Source organism: Podarcis erhardii (genome assembly GCF_964252035.2).
Source record: "Podarcis erhardii genome assembly, chromosome: 11".
In the NCBI taxonomy this organism is placed as follows: domain Eukaryota; kingdom Metazoa; phylum Chordata; class Lepidosauria; order Squamata; family Lacertidae; genus Podarcis; species Podarcis erhardii.
The window spans coordinates 52,373,221-52,393,193 of NC_138501.1; the positions used below are offsets into that span (position 1 = coordinate 52,373,221).

The following is a 19,973-nucleotide window of genomic DNA, read 5'->3' on the forward strand; positions in this document are numbered from 1 at the left end:
AGAGGAAAGAGTAATGGAGAAAGAGGCAGACCTTGGCCTCATAAGCTTTCAGCGCTGATTAGAGCGGCGCATGGTGTCAGCCACCTTTTCTTGTTGAGGGCAGCCCGGCTGTGAAGTGATTCCCCCTCCCCTGTCCCTTCCTACCCTCTTTAATCAGTTTCCAGAGTTTCTGTCTTGGATGCAAGGATACCATCTGCATTCCTGCAGACTCTATTTGGGCACAGAACCTATTTAGCCACATGCAGGTGTTTGCTTGCTTGGTTATGATTCAAATTTGTACCCCATGACAATGGCTTACGTAAGGTTTTTTTAAAAATCTAAATAACAAGAATAGAACGGTATGGATCAATGAAAACTTAAAAGGGGGTATACGCAGGGCTTTGTTTCAGCCTGAGCTCATAGGAGCTCAACTCCAGTACAGTGGTAGCTCGGGTTAAGAACTTAATTCGTTCTGGAGGTCTGTTCTTAACCTGAAACTGTTCTTAACCTGAGACACCACTTTAGCTAATGGGGCCTCCCGCTGCTGCCATGCCACCGCTACGCAATTTCTGTTCTCATCCTGAAGCAAAGTTCTTAACCTGAAGCACTATTTCTGGGTTAGCGGAGTCTGTAACCTGAAGCGTATGTAACCTGAGGCGTCTGTAACCCGAGGTACCACTGTACCTCTCAAGCAGGCGCCATTACCATTCTAAGAGAACATGGTGAACTTCTGCTCCTCTTTATTTTAGAAAAATAGCACTGGGTATATAACAGTTAAAAGTAATGCTAAGAAAGCGTCGAAATGCAGAAAGACCTTGATATGAGAAAAGAGTAGACACCAGGCAAGGTTCCTTGAACTTCACAGGTAAGGCCCCATCGCTGGAAGGGTGCTCATTCAAGGCCTACGTCGTTGAGAAGTTAGCATTAATACAGACTCCCCATGTGTCCCTATTTTCCAGGGATGACCCAGATTTACAGAAGCTGACCCGGTTTCTGATTTGATCCCAGAATGTCCTGCTTTTCCTTAGGTAAAGGTAAAGGGACCCCTGACCATTAGGTCCAGTTGTGGACGACTCTGGGGTTGCTGCGCTCATCTTGCTTTATTGGCTGAGTAGCTGGCGTACAGCTTCCGGGTCATGTGGCCAGCATGACTAAGCCGCTTCTGGTGAACCAGAGCAGCACACAGAAACACCGTTTACCTTCCCGTCGGAGCGGTACCTATTTATCTACTTGCACTTTGACATGCTTTCGAACTGCTAGGTTGGCAGGAGCAGGGACCGAGGAACGGGAGCTCACCCCGTTGCGGGGATTCGAACCGCCGACCTTCTGATCAGCAAGTCCTAGGCTCTGTGGTTTAATCCACAGCGCCACCCACGTCCCTAGACGTCCCTATTTTCATCAGAGAAGGTTGGAGGGTATGGAGTTCTCTGACCCCTGAGCTGTCTGAAGGCAGCCCTGTATAGGGAAGTTTTTAATGTTTAATGATTTATTATGTTTTTATATATGTTAGAAGCCACCCAGAGTGGCAAGCCAGCATGATGGGGGGGGGGGTATAAATAGTAACATCATCATCATCATCATTATTAAATAGGACGTCCCTATTTTCATCAGAGAAATATTGGAGGGTATGTTAATATCTTGTATTGGGCTAAGTCATCCATAGGCTGCAAATGCAGGCCTTGTTAGATTGGTGTCCTATGATTTCAATATGCCACATCGTTTAGCATTCCACCAACTGCAATAGCTGTAGCTTCTGTCCCATCTTCAAGGATGAATCTATGGGCATCCTGCAAGGAAGTGCAACCTTTTCCAGATGCTGGTGGTGGGAATTTATTTTAGTGCTAATGCTGGGGATTAGTTTCCAAGAGGGAGGCAGAATTGATTTGCCTGTCGCCACTAGACATGTGCTAAATCTGAAAGTATTCATATATGAGGAGCGAGATGTGCAAGATTATTTTTAAAGATTAGATTTATGACTTGTGCTTATGAAATGTGCATTTGGGGTTGCAAAGTGTCCAGTTCACACTTCCAGGCATACATCACTTGATCACACCAACACATGATGATGGTTAGCTGAGTGGGTGAATTTGAAAAGTATAGCATTATTTCTTTATTTAATTTCCACCATTTTTATATTGAGGCTTGAAAGCCTAGAGGTGTATGGTAAGGTTAGGTAAAGGTAAAGGGACCCCTGACAGTTAGGTCTAGTCACGGACAACTCTGGGGTTGCAGCGCTCATCTCGTTTTACTGGCCGAGGGAGCCGGCGTACAGCTTCCGGGTCATGTGGACAGCATGACTAAGCCGCCTGTGGCGAACCAGAGCAGCGCATGGAAATGCTGTTTTACCTTCCCGCCGGAGCGGTACCTATTTATCTACTTGCACTTTGACGTGCTTTCGGACTGCTAGGTTGGCAGGAGCAGGGACTGAGCAACGGGAGATCACCCCGTCGCGGGGATTCGAACCGCCGAACTTCTGATCAACAAGCCCTAGGCTCTGTGACTTAGACCACAGCGCCACCCACGTCCCCTATGGTAGAAAAACTAACCATAGAATAAGAAAACTTACTTAAGATGTGTGCTGTAATAGGTGCCAGAAATTCAACAGGGAATGGGATCCTGTCTGATCTCAGACATGAGGGAAGTCCACAAAATTGGGTCCAAGATACTGTAAACACAACTTCTAGTGGACACAAAACTTCTAGTGGACACAAAAGATATGGGGGACCAGTAGCAGGGACTCCCCCAAAGACCTCAGTTACTGGACTGGGACATAAAGTATCCTGCCCCCAAGTTGTTAAGGGTCTTGCGGATTAATACAACAAACCTGAGATATCATATCAGCAGCCAGTGCAATCTTTTAAATATCAATGTCATGAGATGGCAGTAATCTGTTCCCACCAACAGATGAGCTGCAGCGTTTTGTACCAGCTGGAGCTTCTAGACCAGGCCCAAGAATACACTTGGCCAAATGGTAGTCCTCCACAGGACGTGTCGTAAAAATTGAGCCGTGTGGTTACCAAGGCTCTATGGAAGTAGTTGGTTTGGTGGGATCATCACCATACTCCATCAACCAGACAGCAGCATGATGGAAGTTGTAGTCCCAAATGTCTGGAGGGCACTAGGTTGAAGGAGGGGTGTGTGTAAACCTTTCTTCATTTATAGATCAATCCTGCATGTGTTTTTTCAGAAGCAAGCCCCATTTGTTCAGTGAAACTTACTCTTAGGGAAATAGGGTTCTGCACAGGTAACGTGACACAGGTGTGTTAATTTGGCAAGTGTTGGACAGTATTCTTGTTATAGTTGTATAAAGGCAGTAATGCTGGTTAGTAAGCATGGGGGACATGCTGCCTCCAGGGACAAAATTGTGCCCTCCCCATTCTGCCAGGATTGCCAGCTGAACCTTCTTTCACCAATGGGAAGGCTGCACATGACAGCAGCAGGAGAATTTGGGGTTGGGCGGGCACATCTCTAGATTGTGGCACACATGGCTCTGATCTCCCAATGAGGACGATGGTCAGGGTGCTCAGGTGGAGCAATTGGGGAGGTGGTATCTGCTGCTACTGCCCCCTGGTGCCACCCGAGGCTATTGTCCTAATTCTGTCTAATGACTGAGTTGTCCCTGCCTCCATCCATCCATTCATCCATTCATCTACCCATCATTTCCTCCTTGGAGTCCATTACAGAGAATGGATCATGTCATGGCTATAGGGTTGGGGGAGCCTGGATGGCATGACCTGCTTGCCATAATCAGAACGGCATATGTTGTGGTGGCTATCTTCACCCGAGAAAGAATGGGACAAGCCAATTTTAATTGCTGTTTATGTTTACTCCCGTGCTAATGTTGTCCTTAGTTTTAATGTGTCTGAGTTTTTGCATTCGACCCACACGTGAGCCTCTTCAGCAAATCTCTGGACTTTGAGTTTCATATCAAGCTCAGGCGACTACCGACAGCTAGAGATCTCATATATATATATATATATATATATATATATATATATATATATATGCTTTCGTAGATTTTCACGGGTACAGGAATGCAGGTTTTGGTGTCCTCGGGTGTCTTCCCGTGTAAAAGTTGGGGTGTCTAGGCGACGTTTCGACGAGGTCTCACTCGTCATCTTCAGGCTGGTGCTTTCGGCTTCTTGTTACTGGAACAGAGCAGGATCTCAGTGTTTGAGTTCCTATAAATACTGTAGAGGGGGTGTGGTGTATAGCCTCCAATGTTCTGGGCAGAGAGGAAGTTCCCAGGCTAGTGTGCCTTTTCTTCTTTTGTTCCTTAATTACTTGAGAGATATCTTGAGTGATTTCTTGAGTGATATCCTGAGTACCACTTAGGTGGGTCATTAGGTGTGGATTAGTTGTTAAAGTCTTTGTGTCTTGACCTCTTGAACTTTGTGAAGAGTTTTCCTGAGAAGATGGCTGTACTGTACTTAGTTGTGCTCTGGCTTGGCTTCGTGTATAGGGGCGAGCTGTGGTTTTGTGGCTTGTGTCAGCCAGATCTGTGTAGGGATTGCAGGGGGGTGCAGCATCCGGAGGTGCCACCATGGATTGGCTACTGGATGGTGTCTGTAATTCATCTGTGGAGAGGGTCTGGGTTTGGGTCTGGTGTGGTTGATTGGTGTTGGCGTTCTGTGTGCCTCTGGATCTGGTGTCAGTTTTTGTGGGGAGGGCTAATTTCCAGATGTCTGGCAAGCGGGATGTGTCGTCACGCTTGTTCATGTTGTGAGGGTGTTTCTCTATCTCGATGGCTTCCATGATTATTCTCTTGTGGTGATGTTCCGTGTTAAAGAGCAATTTGGAATCTGCAAAATTAATTTCGTGTCCTGTTTCTTTCATGTGTTGGAAAAGAGAGGAAGTTTTTTCTTCTTTTTTGACGGCATTCTTGTGTTCTGCGATACGTGCATTTATTCGTCTGTTTGTTTGTCCAATGTACGTGGCTGGGCAGACTTTGCAGGGTATTTCATAGATCCCTTGGTTTTCCAACTGGATTTTATCCTTGGGGTTTCTGAGGATATTGGCTATTTTTTGGTTGGTGCAAAAGGCTGTTTTGATATTGTGTTTATGGAGGATTTTGCTAATTTTATCTGTAGTGCCCTTGATATAAGGAAGGAGGGCCATGCCATTGTTTTCTTCTGTGTCTTGGTTTTTGGGGGGTGTTTCCTTTTGGATTAGCTTCGTAATCCTGTTTTGCTGGTATCCATTGGCAATTAACACGTTTGAGAGATTCTGTAACTCAGTTGTCAAGTGGTCTTTGTCAGCCAGGCGTTTGGTTCTGGAGATGAGAGTCTTGGCTACGGAGTTTATTTGTGCAGGGTGGTGGTGTGATTGTGCATGTAAGTAGCGGTTGGTGTGTGTTTTTTTCCGGTAGATAGTGTGTCCTAGGGAGCCATCAGGTTTTTTGTAGATTAGGACGTCAAGGAAGGGAAGTTGGTTGTTGGCTTCTATTTCCATAGTGAATTGTATTTTGGGGTGTAAGTTGTTGAGATGTGTGAGGAAGCTATCCAGTTTTTCCTTCCCGTGTGGCCAAATTACAAAGGTGTCGTCAACATATCTGAGCCAAAGTTTGGGTTTGTGTTCTGACTTGTCTAAAGCATTGGTTTCAAAGTGTTCCATGTACAGGTTTGCGATGACCGGTGAGAGGGGTGATCCCATAGGTGCTCCTTCTATCTGTTTGTATCTTTGTCCATTGTGGATGAAGTACGTGTTGGTTAGGCAGTGGTTGGTCAGGTCCAAGATGTATTCGGGGGGATTGTATTTGTTTTGAATAGCTGTCAAGGCTTCATTAATGGGCACTTGTGTGAAGAGAGATACAACATCGAAGCTCACAAGTAGGTCATTAGGATGTAGGTTTTGCTTCTTTATTGTTTCTATGAACTGGAAGGAGTTTGGTACGTGTGAAGAGATGGATTCTGCATAGGGCTGAAGTTGCTTGGCGAGAAATTTAGCGAGATTTTGTAGAGGTGAGCCTATGGAGCTGACTATTGGTCTGAGTGGTGTTCCTTCTTTGTGTATCTTGGGGAGGCCGTAGAGTTTGGGGCATCTGGATGATTTTTCTCTGGGGATGATTCTTAGCTGGATTTCTTCACTGATAGGAGAGGCTTTTATTTTGGATTTGGTGGTTTTTTCCAGGTAGGTGGTGGGATCTGTTTTTATAGGTTTGTAGGCAGGATCTTGGAGTAGATTTGATAGTTTTGCTTGGTAGTCCAATGTGTTCATCACCACTGTGGCATTACCTTTGTCTGCTGGGAGAATGATTATGTTGTTGTCTTTCCTCAGGTTGGTGAGTGCTTTCTGTTCTTCTTTGTGTAAATTGCTTCTGGGTGGTTTGCTGGAGCAGAGGATGTTGGTGACTTCAAGTCTGATTTTATTGGCTTCATCTGGGTTGATTTTGGTTAGGCTAGCTTCGACTCCGCATATGATGTTTTCCGTGGGGATGCGTCTCGGGGCGACTGCAAAGTTGAAACCTTTGGAGAGTACTTTGGTTTCAGTTGTGGTGAGGATCCTGTCTGATATGTTATGTACTGTTTGTTTCATGGGTTGCTGTGGAGGGTGGCTGGGCTTCTGGCGTTTCTCTAGTTTGTGGAGTTTGTTGGTGTGTGTGTCTGTCTTATGTGAGGTCTCCGTTTCAGCTCTCCAGACGGCTAGTTGTTTGCATTTGTCCCAGAGTGCAGGGTGGATTTTGTTACAGAGTTTGAGGTGAAGAGTGAGTAGATCTTTGTTGGTTTGGTCTAGTAGGTATCTTTTCTTGTGTAGTTCGTTTCTGATTAGGGATAGTTCAGTTCGTTTCAGGATCCTTTCGGTGGCTGGGGTTTTAGAATGGAATTTAAGTTGGAAGCATGTGGGAATTAAGTTGTTGTCTCGGCAGTTGCGTAGGAACAAGAGATCACATAAGATGGTGGCTCTTCGGACTTCTAGTTTCTCGTAGGTTCTTGTCAGCTGGAAGGTTTCCTCCCCGTAGAGGTAAGATATTTGCTTTCGTAGATTTTCACGGGTACAGGAATGCAGGTTTTGGTGTCCTCGGGTGTCTTCCCGTGTAAAAGTTGGGGTGTCTAGGCGACGTTTCGACGAGGTCTCACTCGTCATCTTCAGGCTGGTGCTTTCGGCTTCTTGTTACTGGAACAGAGCAGGATCTCAGTGTTTGAGTTCCTATAAATACTGTAGAGGGGGTGTGGTGTATAGCCTCCAATGTTCTGGGCAGAGAGGAAGTTCCCAGGCTAGTGTGCCTTTTCTTCTTTTGTTCCTTAATTACTTGAGAGATTTCTTGAGTGATTTCTTGAGTGATATCCTGAGTACCACTTAGGTGGGTCATTAGGTGTGGATTAGTTGTTAAAGTCTTTGTGTCTTGACCTCTTGAACTTTGTGAAGAGTTTTCCTGAGAAGATGGCTGTACTGTACTTAGTTGTGCTCTGGCTTGGCTTCGTGTATAGGGGCGAGCTGTGGTTTTGTGGCTTGTGTCAGCCAGATCTGTGTAGGGATTGCAGGGGGGTGCAGCATCCGGAGGTGCCACCATGGATTGGCTACTGGATGGTGTCTGTAATTCATCTGTAATTCATCTGGAAATTAGCCCTCCCCACAAAAACTGACACCAGATCCAGAGGCACACAGAACGCCAACACCAATCAACCACACCAGACCCAAACCCAGACCCTCTCCACAGATGAATTACAGACACCATCCAGTAGCCAATCCATGGTGGCACCTCCGGATGCTGCACCCCCCTGCAATCCCTACACAGATCTGGCTGACACAAGCCACAAAACCACAGCTCGCCCCTATACACGAAGCCAAGCCAGAGCACAACTAAGTACAGTACAGCCATCTTCTCAGGAAAACTCTTCACAAAGTTCAAGAGGTCAAGACACAAAGACTTTAACAACTAATCCACACCTAATGACCCACCTAAGTGGTACTCAGGATATCACTCAAGAAATCACTCAAGAAATCTCTCAAGTAATTAAGGAACAAAAGAAGAAAAGGCACACTAGCCTGGGAACTTCCTCTCTGCCCAGAACATTGGAGGCTATACACCACACCCCCTCTACAGTATTTATAGGAACTCAAACACTGAGATCCTGCTCTGTTCCAGTAACAAGAAGCCGAAAGCACCAGCCTGAAGATGACGAGTGAGACCTCGTCGAAACGTCGCCTAGACACCCCAACTTTTACACGGGAAGACACCCGAGGACACCAAAACCTGCATATATATATATATATATATATATATATATAATTGGCAGGCTGAAAATAGGTCAAAGATGCTCATGGATGTGCCCACTTTCCAGCAAACAAACTCTTGCACATTGATGTTTATATCCTACAAAAGGTGCTCAAATTTGTTTCTAAGACAAGCACCCCAGCCTTTACTGATGCAATTATTAAATTTCAGGACCATCGTACGAAGTGGGACTTTGAATGTCTTTTAAAAAAAAAAAAAATGTAAGGAGAAATTAATAAAAGTTTAATAATTAATAGTCCTATGAAAGCTTATTGAGTGATCGCAGGCTTCAATCAATCTTCAACATATGGGGACACCAATTTTCACCTTACTCTTCCTAGCTGGAGGTGTATCCTAGTTTTAGTGCAATTAAAAACGAGTCAAGAAATATTTTTAGTTAATTGAGCCATACACCTTGAAGGTAATTTGAAGCTGCAGGCAAAAAATAATAATAAAATATCCAACGTGCTAATTGAGTGTTGAAAGATTAGAGTTAGCTTGTTTCCGCACAGCCAGGCCTAGCTCAGAGATACTGAACATGCTCTTAGTTTTGAGAGGGTTTTGGTTGGGGAGGGAGACTGGGGGAGAGATGTAAGCAACTGCGGCAGATTTGTAACTCATAGAAGTACCTGAGTACTCGGTGTAAGGTTGTTTGAGTGCAGAACATTACTGGTAAGATGCTTTTGGGCTCTGGGAGCCAACTCCTTGGAGCGAGGTCCTTTCACACGTGCCCCCGATAAAGTATTTCAGGGGACCCCCAAAGTTGATGGATGTTGCCATTCAAATGGTGTGCATGTGTCTTGTGATCAGTTATGTGCAGCGGGGCTTGCCTGAGCCCCCCCCCCCCAATATTTTATTCAAGTAAACACCTCTACTTGGGTCTTCTGAGCAGAAATGTCCTTGCCCAATATGGTATATTGATCCTCTGAAAGCAGCTTTGGGGGTGAAGTAGTTGTTGTGGGAGGGGTGGAATAACACAAAGTGACTTCTGTGGTTATGTGGCACAAAACTATATGGATAATGTGATGTCTGTGATGTAACACAAAATGACAGCAACATCTAAGAGAGGAAGGGATAGGACCCCCCACCCAAAAAAGGGACCCCACCCTGTACCAGCTGCCCCCCACAGAAATGGGGATAGGCACTTACACCAACCAGCCCAATGTAGTCACAGAGCAAAACTCTCCTCCTCTGTTCAAAATGGAAGGGGTGGGTTCAGTTTTCTGAACTATGGCACGTTTAAGGGGATGTGTTCTATGCAGGCAAGTCTGAGGCAACTCAAACAGGAACTGAGATGAAGAGCAAACTGTCCCCTGTGCGGTGTGAATTTTTGAGGGGATATTTACCGAGGCATTTCATGGGCACCGTAGTGGGTACCGACAGGCAGACTGGTCCCCGTGGGCACATTTACAGCTCCTGCCATAGCATGAGCAGAATGGTGTATTCCGCTCAGGCCCAGTTCAGGACATTTTGCTGCCAGAGGGAAAGGACAAAATGGCGTCCCCTTCCACATCCACATGGGTGGCCAGTTGACTCGTACATCAACGACGCAGGTTGCAGGGTAGTACCCTTCACCACACCTAAGGCAACAGGCTAGTTTAAAGGGTGGAGACCAAGCTGTGTGGCATACACAGCCACGTCCTCCAGCCAGGAACACAGGCAAAAATGGTTGGGCAGAGGTCTACCCCGCTCCACAGCAACTGCCGCCTGAGGCGATTGCCTCATGGTGTCCAATCTTAGAGACAGTCCTACTTCTGCTCACAGAGGGAGATGTTTGGATTCGGCCCCATCTTCTGGAAGTATTCCTATTTTTGAGTCATGGAATTATTGCAATGTGTTGGGTTTTATGGAAATCAATGGAGGGAGTGAGGAGGATCCACAAACAGAAAGCAAGAACTGTTGCAGAAAGGCATACTGGTTCCATGACTAAAGGATTCTACCATCATGCAAGAATCCTTAGGAAACATAGGAGATACCATATCAATGCCATTTTTTTGAGGCCTTCTCTGCAGTGGCTCCCCATCTGTGAAACACTCTCCCCAAGGAAGTTCGCCTGGAGCCTTCATTATACACCTTTAGGTGCCAGGCAAAAGCATTCCTCTTTAACCAGGTCTTTGGTTGATTTGATTGACATCCTATGCCCTTTTAAAATGTGTTGTGGTTTTGTTTGTTTGTTTGTTTGTTTGTTTGTTTGGAAGGGAGGTCATTGGGTTGTTGCTGTTTTTATTTGGATTATGTATTTTGTGGTTTTATATTTTGATTTCATTCTGTGAACCGCCCTGAGACCTGCAGGTGTAGGCCAGTATATAAATTCAAGGAAATAAAATAAATAAATAAGCAGGAAGGATAAAACACCCAGGAAAAAGAAGAACAGAGTGCAAAAACAGTCTGTGCGAGCATAAGGAATAACATTGCAGCAAAGATGTCTTTAAAACGCCCTTTTTTGCACCTGATCACCTCATTCCCCAACTGAGGCGAAGGAGACAATGCGGCACAACGTCTAGTTCGTCTGTGAGAGTTACAGTAGCCAGTTCATAACCTCCAAACTTTCCCCATTTAGCCTCAAACATTTTATCTAGGGGCATATGAGCCCTCCAAGACACACATGAAGGCAGCCCTGTTTAGGGAAGTTTTTAATGTTTGATGTTTTATCGTGTTTTTAACTTCACTAGGCCCATCTGGGTATCCTACGCAGATGCGATCTTCATATAAGTTTAAAAGAGAGTTAGAGACAGGCTGGTGCAGTGGGCTAGACAAATTCCTATCAATCCAGCTGAGATCTTCTTAGCGTTCTCAAATTGTCTTGCGGGAAGCAACCCTGGCTTACTTTCAGAAACTTTCTTTTGCAGTTCTCCCGATTATCTTTCAGGTGTGTTGATAAGCGAACCTGCTTTTTATGTCCAGGGAACAGAGAACTTGGGAGCTGGGATGTGGGGTGTGTGGAGAGGAGTATCTCAGATTGGTGCAAGCCATGGGTAGGAACCGAACACTGATGCAGAAGAGAACCTATGGGGAAATGGAATCGTTGGTTTGGGGAAGGGTACCTTTGTGTGATCGTGGGACTTGTAGCAGTAGCTGGAATTCATATGTCTGCCCTACGTTCAACAGGCGGACAAATAACTCAGTCGCATCGACCACACCTTCTTCCCTGTTTATTTGCTTTACTCTCCAGGTGTTGTTGGGCTCCAAGTGGACTCCAATTCCCACCATCCCTGATTGTTGTCCATGCTTTCCATTGGGGCACCACGTTGGCGATCCTTGCTTTGCACCTTTGGAGCAGTGTTAGAAACTGAGATATATAAGCTAGGCACCAAATGGCTCCTTAAACCAGTGTTACAGCTACCAAAATGGAACGTCTAGTTGCCATTTCTGGCCAGACAGCTCTAAAGTTGCATTTTTCAATACAACGTTTTGGTTCCTGAAATTCGTTCTGATTGTGTAGGTAGAATATCACAGATAGAATTCCACAGGGTGTGTTGCTAGTGTATGAAAAGAGTCAAGATCCTAGGATCTCCATCTCCAGATAGTGGAGATGTCAGGCTCAGGCACTATCCTGTAGCCCAGGCATCGTCACTTGGTCGCGAGTGGTTGACAGCCAGGGGCAAACTGCGCCTGGCAAATTTCAAATGTTGCTGCTTTGGAGGAAAGAGACATCAAGTCTCTGGCCAACACAAGGCCCCTTGTCTTTTAGTAGGCCCATCCCATCCAGCAGAGGCCTGCAAAAATGGGAACGGCTGGGGAAGGTTTGCTTTTAGGTCAACAGGAGATGGTTGGCAGCCAATATATTTTCCCAGACTTTGCGAACCAACTTACCGGCGTCTGCTGTCATCCATCCAACGCATGCTTATTTTAGCTGCCACGACATATTGTTCTGTTAATGGTCACTGTTTATTATGTGCCCACACGAACTGTCTGTATATGTCGGTGTGTCTCTTGCTAGGCTCCTTCCATCCCTGTTTTATTTACTTAATTCCGTTTCCTGGTTCTTTTTTCTTCTTTACGTTCAATTGTGCGTGTTCATTAGAGCTTTTCGGAACGATGCTGTGTTTTGGTGCTTATATTTCTTTTATCCCCCTTTCTTTCTTTCCCAAAAAATATCTTATGATTTCATAATTCTTTTGCCGTTCTAATCTATATCTTTCCTTCCCACCGTCCCGACTTTTTTTTTTCCAAACTATATATAAATACAAAGATATATATATAAAAAAAATCTTTTCTTCTTTTGTCATTCAATCAAATTCCAACAATACCAACCAAGAGCCAGTCAAATCCACCACAGTCTCGCGCTGAGCTAGGAAAAAAGTTCACGTAATGACAGGAAAGTGGAGAATACAGTCCCCCAGTCCGTAAGTTCAAATCAACTCGAAGTTGAAAGTGTGACATGATGGCGCCATGTAACGAAGCTAAGAATTGGTTGCATGACATGCCGTCAAGTTTCGTGGAGGTGCCGTGATTGAAGCATTTTTTCTTGGATGTTGTATCAGTTGATGATTGGCCAGTCATGATCACATGTGCCTTTCTTGACTTTTGTGCTGCCACGGTTTTTTATTGCTGTGCTCATTTTTTTTTAATTATTATTATTTTATTTCCTATTATTTGTTCGTTTCCTTTAGTGCTTGCAGTGGTTTCTTTGTTGTTTGATTTCTCGTTCAGCGGTTTTTGCTTCTTTAGATTATCACACGGAAAGAGGGGAAACGTGAATTCTTAATTCTTTCGGGGGCGGAAAGGGGGATTGTTATAAATGTATGAATAATTCCTAGCTTTTTTTAAAAAAAAAAAAAAGGAAGCAGGGGGGGAAATGTGTGATTGGTATTCTTGCACTCTAAAATCTTGTGTTTTCTTTTTTTTCAATGGATAATTGGGGGCCTTTTTCAATTGATCTTTTTTCTTTCTTTCTTCCTTAAGATATTTCAAATCCCTCTCAAAAATTCATAGAGTTAATCGCAGCAGTTTTTACGAATGGAAAGAGCTACCTTCCAAAGCAAGCTAGAAAATAAAACCTGCGGCTTCTCACGTGCCATATTAGAATTCCTAATTTGCCTCATAGCGCAATAACTCTCAATAAATCCATCCTGTCTGGGGAGGGGGGGTGTTATTTGGGGGAGAGGGAAAAAAATCCTGATTCTAAAGTAAAATGCATTTTTTCTTTTTGTTTGTTTACAACTGAAAAAGGGTCCTAGATGAGTGTTTTCCTTTTTTTATTTCTTATTCTATTCTTATTATTTTCGGTGTTGTAATTGTTTAGACTGCTGTGTACGGTTTGCTGTTTGTTCAATCAACAGTGTCGGAAACCTGCCAGCATGGTTTGATATAACGCATGACACCTTCCCCACCAGAGGGGAGCTTTGCAGTTTCTAAGTTTCTTGATGTAATAAATCACCAAGTGTATAAGAAGAGAAACCTGCTTGCTAGCAAGAGATAAGAGCTAATCCGTAATGATTAAGCATCCTCCTTAAATGTCAAGTTTAGTTGGATCATGATTAAAAAAAAAATATTTAAGAAATGTTAGCTTTACATTTTTAGTTTATTTTATTGCACAGAGAGAGAAGGAGAGGAAGGTGGTTCCAAGTCATTTTATTTTTTGAAGCCACCTGTGCAAAAAGTGTTTCTTTCTGCCATTTGCAAAAGAAAATATCTTCCTGGCAGCTTAGCTGCCCACAGAAGGTTGAGAGGGGGGACTTTAAAAAGGACAATTTCTCCTTGCTTTCCTATAAGCGGCCCACAAAATTAAGCTAAGGAGGACGTGTGCTTTACCAGGCGATGACAGACCCAGCTGCCCAAATTAGAGTCTTGTCTTTTTCGTGGTAGAAAAACGAAAGCTTGGGGAAGGGGTGGTGCAATTCTAAACTGTCATGGTCAAACAGAGGAAAGTCACTTTGCTTATAGATGATAGATGATAGATAGATAGATAGATAGATAGATAGATAGATAGAGATGATAGATAGATAGATGATAGATAGATAGATAGATGATAGATAGATAGATAGATAGATGATAGATAGAGATAGATAGATAGATGATAGATAGATAGATAGATAGATAGATAGATAGATAGATAGATAGATAGATAGATAGATGCTAGATAGATGCTAGATAGATAGATATAGATAGATAGATAGATAGATAGATAGATGATAGATAGAGATAGAGAGATCAATTACAGTATCTTTTTCCAGCCTCCAATGTGCAGGGTAGACATGGCTACGTCTGAGAAAGTCCGTGTAATTCCAGAGTTTCCACAAAGCCCTTCACAGCACACTTCTCTTTGGGTTGTAGATGGGTCTTTCCTGAATTCAGTCTATGGAGAGTGACTTGGGGGAGCGCTCCCATAGTTTGACAGTGTGGAAGCACCCTGATATTTGGCAAATGCAGAAATGTGGGACTTAGCAGAGCCTAGGCATCACGGCAGCCCCGAAGCCCAATCCAAAGCTTTGTGGCAACCGAGGTGCATGACACAGAACTCTCTGGAGAACAGCTTTGCACACTCAATATGGCATCTCCAGCAGCTACCCGTCTGCAGTGAGGGTGCAATATCTGGCGCTGTCTCATAATCTGAAGTGAACGGGGAAGAGGGGCCATGTGAATGCAGGCTGTGTACGAATGCACATTATCATGGCACAGTGTTGCTGTTTCTTAAGTGAAGCAAACATTTCAGATTTTATTATGAGCAGAAGTTCCTTGTAGTCAGGGGCCGTTAGGAGCTAGGATAACACCGGAGAGACTTTGCACCACTTATGGGAGACGGATTACTTAACGTTCTCAAAATGTTCCAAAGCAGTTTAGGGATCTGATCTTGAACCCCTTCACCAAATTTGCATTTAGTTCCCACAATGAGAGCAAGGTTGTCTTGGAAACAGGTGTTCTCCTAAATTTCCTTTTTTTTTTTCTTTTCTTTTTAGGTATACACTTTTGAACTTCTCTTCCCTTGTCAGTTTTCTCTATTTTTCATTCTTCCTCGTTTCATTTCTTGGAGGTTATTTTTCTTTTCTTTTCTTAACTGGTAAACATGTGTTGGTTAAATCTGCAATAATCTTCTTCATCTCTTTTTAGGGCATCAGCTGAATGGGCCACATTTAGAGAAATATATATATATATATTAAATAAATATATATAGGAACGAGAACTGTTGGATTACACCTTTAACATATCAGCAAATATCAGTCAAGCTGAAGACTTCAGACTTACTCTCTTTCTGATTGTTTAGACTGTACCATTTCTTTAAGAAAAGTCACGTCAGCTGGGTTCGAAAGGACATAAGCTTGAAACAGAAACAGAAATAACAACAACAACAAAAAAACCACAGACAAAATCACGACAGGAGCAAGATCGTCTAGGATTTCTGCAGTGAAACTGATGTTACCACAGCGGCTTTTCTCCAAACAGGAAATGCAAACCTTGATACTGACAAGAGGAGTGCCTGTTTGCCACCAAGGATGCAGTTGCTATGGAAACCCCATGGCACCAGTCACTAAGCATCTTTATCTGTCATTCCTTAGCTATATAGGGACCAAAGGACATAACTTTTTATCGCAGACTTGTAGCTGTATGTAAATTACAGAAGTTCTTTCCTTTTCTCATGAGCTGTTCCTATAACAGGTTTTGAGAGCAATTATATGAAATATGTAAAAACTAAAAAAAAAAAAAAAAACCGCTTAAACGCTTTTAAAAAAATGGCAAGATAATAGTTCTTTGATACTTGGGGAGGATCTTTGGTTATACATTAATTAAGAGTCTATGAAACTTTCGTATGGTTTTCTGTATAATATGTATGGATTGAGTGCTTAGAAGGGGAAGGTTGAGGTGGGTATCTGTGGAAAGCAGACAAAGGAAAAGGAGAAACCCACATAAATAAGCAGATCACTGGACTGGCAAGTGATGGTGATGATGATGATGAAGAAGAAGAAGGCGCAGAAGACGAAGGCAAGAAGGCTGATGCAAAGTAGAAAGAACACAAGTTTGTAAATGCTTCTGACTCCACCCGCCCTAAAATAGCTGTACAGAATTTAAAAAAGAAAAAAAAGTTTAAAATACCTATATAATAGGGGGGAAAGGATTAGATGACATAAAAAGCAAAAAAAAAATAAAAAAGCAAAAAAAAATATACATAGAGGTTAGCATTAATGCTAAAAAAAAAAAAATCCACAAAGATGTTGTAGAACTGTAACTTTTGTAGAGTTTAGAATGAAATCAGTTCCTGCTCTCAGCCAACTGCTGTTGGAAGCTGTGTCTTATTGGGGGTGGGGGGAAGGGGGGGCAAAGGAGAAGATGGCTGATCTCGGCAGCTTTTTAAACTGCAAGCATTCCAGCTAGTAATAAATAAATAAAACTAATAAGCAAACGAAACAAAAAAAAAACTCAATTCCTGTAGGCAACGCAAAGGGGGGCGGGGCGGGGGACTCGACGGCTATCTTCTTGCAGACTATCGGAAGTTAGTTCGAACTTGACGAAAAAATAAATAAACTGGAAGAAGAAAACCACAGCTAAGACGCTTTCATGTTTCCATAAGCTGTCGCCAGCAACCTCCAATCATCTTTCGCTTCAGTAGCTTCCATATTTGCTCTAGAACCCTTCAGGACAGGGGTGGGGTGGGGAGCGGGGTTTAGCCTAGAACCTTAATCTTAAAAAAAAAAACACCACAAAAAACGTTTTAAAAAAATATTTAAAACACAAAAACAAAAACAAAAAAAATACAAAAAATGCAATCTCTTTGAAGAATTTCTGAAACTGTTTACAAGGAATTTTGAAAAACAGGGGGATGTTTAAAAATAAAAGATGCTGGCTCTGTTTTTCTGTAAATAAATTTGCATATTTTGTAGGACTTTTAATTGTAATGATAGAGAAAAAAAAATCAAGGAAAACTATTTAAGGAAAGCACGATATTTATCTTTGGTAAATGACTTTAGAGCAGTTTAAAAAAAGTTGCTTTAAAATCTGAATCAGAAAAATAGAAACAATGAATTATTTAAGAACACATATATTTTAAAGTATATCATATTTATTATAATTTATTTCCACTGTGTTAAAACTTGATTTTTAAGGGTGTGTTTTTTTCCCTTTACTCCATTTTATTGGACCGAGAACAACGACACTGTTCTTTTACGAATAATTGTTTGCCTTTTTGTTCAGATTTGGGGGATTTCTTATTTTGTTTTTTAAAGAAACTGTTCTCTGTCTTTCTCCCTGTTGGGCCTGATTTTGAAGTCTTTATACTGGCTAAACACCCCCCTGGTCTTCTCTGGTTGTTTGGCTGGGATGAGACCACTGAAACAAGCCCCTAATCTAGGTGTGTAAATGACTCTGCAGTTCCACACAACTGCTCTCTGATTCTCAATTCCCTAAAACTCCTTGTAATCTTCTGTAATTATTGAATGACGCTTACCAGCTTAGCCCTAAATAAAGCACAGTTTAAAAAAAGAAGCAGCGCGCTTTACTTCTCAATGGTTTCCCTCCCTTAATGTGTTTGCTCTGAGAACCAAATGAATCGCTTTCGACTATTTCATTAATATACATTGTTTGAGTATCAGAACAAATCCCTTTGTGATATAAAACATATCTCGCTGGACTGAATTAGCGACACGGTCTCATTTAATGTCTGCTTGGTATTCCACAGCCATTGACCTTAAACCTAGTAGGTGATGAGATCAAGAAAAAGTACACACAAATTAGAGATATTACTTCACCCAACACAAGACGGCTGTTTGATTTCAGACTTGGGGGGCTTCTTAATGCTGAAAAGGAAGAAGTCCAAAATTCAAGACATTGCCTGGAGGCGGTTGGAGGATGGATGGCGGCTAATGGATTGCGGTTGAATCCTGACAAGACAGAAGTACAGTTTGGGGGGACAGGAGACGGGTGGGTGTGGAGGACTCCCTGATCCTGAACGGGGTAACTGCACCCCTGAAGGACCAGGTGCGCAGCCTGGGAGTCATTTTGGACTCACAGCTGTCCATGGAGGCGCAGGTCAATTCTGTGTCCAGGGCAGCTGTTTACCAGCTCCATCTGGTGCACAGGCTGAGACCCTATATGCCCACAGACTGTCTCGCCAGGGTGGCGCATGCTCTGGTTATCTCTCGCTTGGACTACTGCAATGCACTCTATGTGGGGCTACCTTTGAAGGTTACTTGGAAACTGCAATTAATCCAGAATGAGGCAGCTAGACTGGGGACTGGGAGCAGCCGCCGAGACCACATAAGACCTACACTGGCTCCCAGTACGTTTCCAAGCACAATTCAAAGTGTTGGTGCTGACCTTTAAAGCCCTAAATGGCCTCTGTCCAGTATACCTGAAGGAGTGTCTCCACCCCCATCATTCTGCCCGGATGCTGAGGTCCAGTGCCAAGGGCCTTCTGGCGGTTCCCTCACTGCAAGAACCAAAGCAACAGGGAACCAGGCAGAGGGCCTTCTCGGTGGTGGCGCCCGCCCTGCGGAAAGCTCTCTCATCACATGTCAAAGAGATAAACAACTACCTGACATTTAGAAGACATCTGAAGGCGGCCCTGTTCAGGGAAGTTTTTAATGTGTGACATTTTGTTGTATTTTTCATCTTTGCTGGAAGCTGCCCAGAGTGGCTGGGGAAACCCAGCCAGATGGGTGGTGTTCAAATAATAAATTATTATTATTATTATTATTATTATTATTATTATTATTAACCATCAGTGGCAACACAGGGAAATTTGTGGCTCTGTAATTCAAACTCCTAGATGGCTGCACAATCCGAACACTTCTCCTTTGAACTGTCATTGAAACCTCTCTCTCTTTTTTTGCATGCAAATGCAATTTTTTCAGCAGTGGTGTCGCACAGTGGTTCAGGTAATGATAATAACAGTCTGCCCAAGGGAGCAGTCAAGCCTCAGAATTTTGCCCTAGCTGCAGTTTCAGGGGCAGCCCCACATAGAACACATTGCAGTAGTCCAGCTTGAAGATTACATTCAGATTTGGCTGCCTGCGTTCCAGCTGCATGCGGTCAGTGGACTAGGGGGACTAGACTAGTCCCCTAAATGTTCCCGGTAAAGTAGAACATTAAGCTATTAAAGCCTATTGCCTCATTCCCAAAGCCCAGGAAACTTCTCCCTCGCTTGGAGAGGGAGGCACAATGCTCGTGTGTGTGACATCACTGGCACCTCTGTCCCTAACTTTTCCCTATGGAAAATTTCACCGCATGCCACTGCAGCAGTACAGAATCATGAGAAGGCAAAGGTTTTAACACTAGGCAGACTCCATTCATTTAATTTCGGGATTTATAAACTGCTTGCCGATTGGAAGGTTGGCGGTTCGAATCCGCGCGACGGGGTGAGCTCCCGTTGCTCAGTCCCTGCTCCTGCCAACCTAGCAATTCGAAAGCACGTCAAAGTGCAAGTAGATAAATAGGTACCGCTCCGGCGGGAAGGTAAATGGCGTTTCCATGCACTGCTCTGGTTTCACCAGAAGCGGCTTAGTCATGCTGGTCGCATGACCCGGAAAAACTGTCTGCGGACAAATGCCAGCTCCCTTGGCCTGTAAAGCGAGATGAGCGCCACAACCCCAGAGTCGTCCGTGACTGGACTTAACTGTCAGGGGTCCTTTACCTTTCCCTTACTCCGCATTCAAAGAATACCAGAAAGGTGTACCAAAAAACCAGAGTATAAATCAGAATCATGTTAGAAGCAAATAGCCCACAAGCATTAAAAACCTACAAATTAAGAAGGGAACTTACTGAGAGTAAAAGCTGAAGTTTGCATACAGTATGGGGTCTGAACTAGTGATAACTGACCAAAGAAAGTGTCCAAGAAATCTCTTGTGGG

The 19,973-nt window shown here is 43.5% G+C and overlaps 1 protein-coding gene across 1 annotated transcript in view; it reads left to right on the forward strand.

Annotated features, from left to right (window-relative positions):
• The window catches only part of LOC309352307 (CUGBP Elav-like family member 4), a gene marked incomplete at its 5' end in the record, with an annotated part of 63,384 nt that extends 45,773 nt beyond the window's left edge, over positions 1-17,611 (forward strand). The window contains one exon of the mRNA XM_081880667.1: positions 15,245-17,611. The remainder of the gene's footprint in view (positions 1-15,244) is intronic.
• Positions 17,612-19,973: the final 2,362 nt, after the last annotated feature.